Below are 5,622 nucleotides of genomic sequence, written 5' to 3'. Positions count from 1 at the left end.
GCATAATGACATTAGTCTACCACTACAGTATCATACAGAGTAGCTTGGTTGCTATAAAAATCCTTTGTGTTCTATCTGTGTACCTCTCCCTCCCCTAATCCTTAGAAACCACTAAATTTTTTGCCTTTTCCAGAATGTCATACAGTTGAAATCATAGAGTATGCAGTATTTTCAGATTGGCCTCTTTCACTTAATAATATTCATTCAATATTCCTATATTTCTTTTCATGGCTTGACAACACATTTCCTTTTAGCTCTCAGTAAGACTCCATTGTCTAGATGTACCACAGTTTATTTATCCATTCACTTGCTGAAGGACATCTTGATTACTTCCAAGTTTGGACAATTGTGAACAAAGCTGCCACTAACATAAGCATCAATGTGCAAGCTTTTGTGAGGACAAAGTTTGGGTAAATATCAAAGGGTGTGACTTCTAGATCAGATGACAAAGGGTATGCTTTGTTTTGTAAGAAACGCCAAACTGTCTTCCGAAGTGGTTGTTCCACCTGTCATTCCATTAGCAGTTAGTGAGAGTTCTTATCTTCATCTTTGTCACCATTTGGAATTGTCAGTGTTTGGGATTTGAGCCATTGTAATATGTGTATAGTGGTAACTTATTGTTGCTTTTTTTTTTAATACCAGAGATTGAACCCAGGTCTATCTTGATGACTGCCATTCTGAATGGTGTAAGATGAAATCTCAGTGTAGTTTTGATTTGTATTTCCCTAACTGCTAATGATGTTGAACATTTTTTATGTATTTTTTGGCCATTTATGTTTCTTCTTTTGAGAAGTGTCTGTTTAGTTTATTTGTCCATTTATTAATTGGGTTATTTGATTTTTTGGTGTAAAGTTTTTTGAGCTCTTTATATATTCTAGACATTAATCCTCTGTCAGAAGAGGAGCTAGCAAATGTTTTCCTTCCATTCTATGGGTTCTCTCTCTTCTCATTCCAAATTATTTCCTTTGCCATGCAGAAGCTTTTTAACTTGATGCTGTCCCATTTATTAACTCTTGGCATTATTTCCTAAGCTTAGTGCTCTTATGGATAAAGTCTTTACCTGGGCCTAAAAGCCAGAGTGTTGACCCTATGTTTCTTCTAGGAGTTGCATAGTTTCTGGTCTAATTCTGAGGTCTTTAATCCATTTTGAGTTGATTTTGGTGCAGGGTTAGAGGAAGAGTCTAGTTTCATTTTTCTACATATGGATAACCAGTTGTCCCAGTACCATTTGTTAAAAAGGCTATTTTCCAACTTGTGTTTTTGTCACTATTGTTAAGGATCAGATGACTGTATCTGTATCTTGTCTGTCTTCTATTCTGTACCATTGGTCTGTGTGTCTCTTTTTAATGCTAGTACCATGCAGTTTTTGTTAGTATAGTTCTATAGCATAATTTGAAGTCAGGTATTATGAATGCCTCCAGAATTGCTTTTGGGGTTTAAAATTGCTTTGGCTGGGGCTGGGGTTGTGGCTCAGTGGTACAGCATTTGTCTCACATGGGTGAGGAATTGGGTTCAATTCTCAGCACTGCATATAAATAAATGAATAAAATAAAGGTCCATCAACAACTAAAAAATTTTTTTTAATTGCTCTGGCTATTCTGTGTCTTTTATTCTTCCAAATGAATTTTAGGACTATTTTTTCTAGTTCTGTGAAAAATGTCATTGGTATTTGGTGGAGATTTCATTGAATCTGTATATTGCTTTTGGTAGTATGACCATTTAAACAATATTAATTCTGCCTATCCATTAACATGGGAAGTCTTTCCATCTTCTGAGTTCTTCAATTTCGTTCTTCAATGAAGAAAGAAGTTTCTATAGTTTTCATTGTAGAGGTCTTTTACCTCCTTTATTAGATTTACTCCTAGAACTTTTAGGCTATTGTGAATGGAACTGTTTTCCAGATTTCTTTCTCAGCAGATTCGTTGCTGGAAAGCGATTGATTTTAGTATGTTTATTTTGTAAACTGCTACTTTGCCAAAATTTATTTATTAGCTCTAGCAGTCTTTTGGTGGAGTTTTTTTTTTTTTTATCTTCTAGGTATAGGATTATATCTTCTGCAAACAGTGATAGTTTGACTTCTTCCTCTACTATTTTTATCGCTTTCATTTCCTTCTCCTGCCATATTGATCTGGCTAGAATTTGTACCACTATATTAAATAGAAGTGGTAGAATGGACATCCTTGTCTTGGAATATTTTTTTTCTTTTGTGTTTCTTTTGTTGTTGCTGCTGCTGTTGTTTTTGTTGTTCTTTGTAGATATAAATGACAGTGGAGTGTATTTTGACATACACACATGGAGTATAACTTTCTAATTGAGATCCCATTTTTTCAGTTATACATAATTTGGAGTTGCACTGGTCATGTATTCATAAATGAAAATAGGAAAATTATGTCCAAATCATTCTGTCTTTCCTATTCCCATCCACCCTCCTTTCTCTTCATTCCCCTTTGTCTAATCCAATGAAATTCTATTCTTCCCTCCCCCTCCCCTTATTGTATCTTAGCATCTGCATATCAGAGAGAATATTTGGCCTTCGTTTTTTGGGGATTGGTTTATTTCACTTAGCACGATAGTCTCCAGTTCCATTCATTTACTGGCATATGCTATAATTTCATTCTTCTTTATGGCTGAGTAATATTCCATTGTGTATATATATCATAGTTTCTTTATCCATTTATCTCTTTTTTTAAAAAAATAATTTTTAGTTGTCAGTGGACCTTTATTTTATTTCTTTTTATGGGGTGCTGAGAATCGAACCCAGTGCCTCACACATGCTAGACAAGAGCTCTACCATTGAGCTACAACCCCAGCCCCTCCATTCATCTCTTGAAGGAGGGGCTGGGGTTGTAGGTTGGTTCCATAGTTTAGCTATTATGAACTGAGATGCTATAAACATTGATGTGGCTGCATCACTACAATATGCTTATATTTTAAGTCCTTTGGGTATATAGTGAGGAGTGGGATAGCTGGGTCAAATGGTGATTCCATTCCAAGTTTTCTGAGGAATGCATACTGTTTTCCGGAGTGGCTGCACCAATTTGCAGTGCCACTAGGAATGTAAGAGTGTACATAATTCCTCACATCCTTGCCAACATTTATTGTTACTTGTATTCTTGATAATTGCCATTATGACTGAAGTGAGATGGAATCTCAGTGTCGTTTTAATTTGCATTTCTCTAATTGCTAGAGATAATGAAGATTTTTTCATATATTTGTTTTTTCAAATTTATAGTCACACAATTTTTTTAATTAATTAATTTATTTGTTCTAGTTTTTTTCATATATATGTTGACCAATCATATTTCTTCTTCTGTGAAGTGCCTGTTCAGTTTCTTTGCCCATTTATTGATTGGGTTATTTTTTTCTTGGGTGTTAAATTTTTTGAGTTCTTCCTATGTCCTGAAGATTAATGCTCTATCTGAGGTGCAGGTGGCACAGACTTTCTCCCATTATGTTGGCTCTCTCTTCATGTTCTTGATGGTCTCCTTTGCTGTAAAGAGACTTTTTAGTTTGACACCATTCCTTTTATTGATTTTTAATTTTACTTCTTGCACTTCAGGAGTCTCATTGAGGAATTCGGTTACTAAGCTGACCTGATGGAGAGCTGGGCCTACTTTTTGTTCTAGTCAGCATAGGGCCTCTGGTTTAATGCCTATGTCCTTGATCCACTTTGAGTTGAATTTTGTGTAAGGTGAGAGATAGGTGCTCAATGTCATTCTACTACATATGGATTTCCAATTTTCCTAGGACTATTTTTCAAAGAGGTTATCTTTTCTCCAACGTATGTTTATGGATCCTTTGTCTAAGTACGAGATAACTGTATTTACATGGGTTTGTCTCTGGGTCTTCTATTCTATTCCGTTTGTCTTAATGTCTGTGTTTGTGCCAATACCATGCTGTTTTTGTTATTATGGCTCTTATTATAATTTAAGGTCTGGTTTTGTGAGGCCTCCTGCGTCACTTTTATCACTAAGCTAAGTATTGCTTTGGCTACTCGAGGCTTCTTATTTTTCCAGTGAAATTTATGACTGCTTTTTCTATTTCTATGAAGAACATCATTGGAATTTTAATAGAAATTTAATTAAACCTGTTTAGCACTTTTAGTAATATGGTCATTTTGACAATATTAAAAACATCTAAAAACTCTTTGTTTCATTGATTCTTTTTTTTTTTTTCCAGTTCATTGATTTCAGCTCTGATCTTAATTACTTTCTTCCTTCTACTAGTTTTGGAATTGTTTTGTACTTTTTTTTTTCAAGGGTCTTTAGATGTATCATTAGGTTTTTTATTTGGGATCTTTCTGATTTTCTTATGTAGGCACTCATAGCTATAACTGCCTTCATATTAAGAACATCCAAGAACATCCATCTTCTAAAGTCTTCTTCAATTTCTTTCTTTAGTGTTCTGTAGTTTTCATTGAAAAAATATGAAACAATTCATGAATTTGCATGACATCCTTGCACAGGGCCCATGCTAATCTTCTCTGTATGGTCCAATTTTAGTATATGTACTGCTAAAACCAGCACTGGAGTAATTTCTTTATTTCAAGATTTTAAATAATATACTTTTCATTTTTTCTCTATTTACTATGAGGTTGACTTTGAGTTTCTCATACATAGCATTTCTGATGTTGAGGTAGCTTCCTTGTATAATTAGTTTCTTCAGTGTTATTTATCATGAATGGGTGCTGAATTTTGTTACAGGCCTTCTCTGCATCTATTGAGATTACTAAGTAAGTTTGTCCTTAATTCCATTAATGTGATGAATTATATTTGTGAATATTAAACTATCCTTGGATATCTGGAATAAAACAAACTTGGTCGTGATGACTATCTTCTTAATGTATTGTTGGGCACTATTTGCTAATTTTTTAGTATTTTTTTCACCAAAGTTCATCAGGGATATTGGTCTGTAGTTTTATTCCCTTGATGTGTCCTTATCTGGTTTTGGTATGAGTGTGATACTGGCTTTATAAAATGAATTTGGAAGTGTTCCATCTCTTTCTATTTCATGGTATAATTTGAGGAGTATTGACATTAGTTCTTTCTTAAAGGTTTAGTAGAATTCAGCTGAGAATCAATTTGGTCCTGGGATTTTCTTTGTTAGAGGCTTTTTACTACTGCTTCTATCTAATTACAAGTTATTGGTCTGTTTCTATGTCCTTTTGGTTCAGTTTTGGCAGATTGTATTTGCCTAGAAATGTATTCATTTCTTCTAGGTTTTCTAGTTTATTGGAGTATATGTTTTCAAAATAGTCCCTAGTAATCTGCTGAATTTCTGAGATGTCTGTGGTGCTTTCTCCTTTTTCATAACTAATTTTATTAATTTGGTTTTTCTCCTTTTTTTTTTACTTTTGGTTAGTTTGGCTAAGGGCTTATTAATTCTGTTTATCTTTTTAAAAAAATAACTCTCTATTTCATTGATCCTTCTTTTTTTTTTGGTTGTTGTTCAAGTTCATTGATTTCAGCTCTGATCTTAATTACTTTCTTCCCTCTACTAGTTTTGGAATTGCTTTGTACTTTTTTTTTCAAGGGCCTTTAGATGTATTATTAGGTTTTTTATTGGGGATCTTTCTGATTTTCTTATGTAGGCACTCATAGCTATAACTGCCTTCATAGTGTC

At 33.8% G+C, this 5,622-nt stretch overlaps 1 non-coding gene across 1 annotated transcript; it reads right to left on the bottom strand.

Annotated features, from left to right (window-relative positions):
- Positions 1-4,420: 4,420 nt before the first annotated feature.
- LOC114095930 (U6 spliceosomal RNA) lies at positions 4,421-4,526 on the bottom strand. The gene has a single exon (XR_003583327.1). It is a non-coding gene; the product is annotated as a U6 spliceosomal RNA (small nuclear RNA).
- Positions 4,527-5,622: the final 1,096 nt, after the last annotated feature.

This window comes from Marmota flaviventris, chromosome 3 (genome assembly GCF_047511675.1).
Source record: "Marmota flaviventris isolate mMarFla1 chromosome 3, mMarFla1.hap1, whole genome shotgun sequence".
NCBI classification, from domain to species: domain Eukaryota; kingdom Metazoa; phylum Chordata; class Mammalia; order Rodentia; family Sciuridae; genus Marmota; species Marmota flaviventris.
The sequence above is the reverse complement of the archived record's forward strand: the minus strand, read 5'-3'. Positions and strand labels throughout refer to the sequence as shown.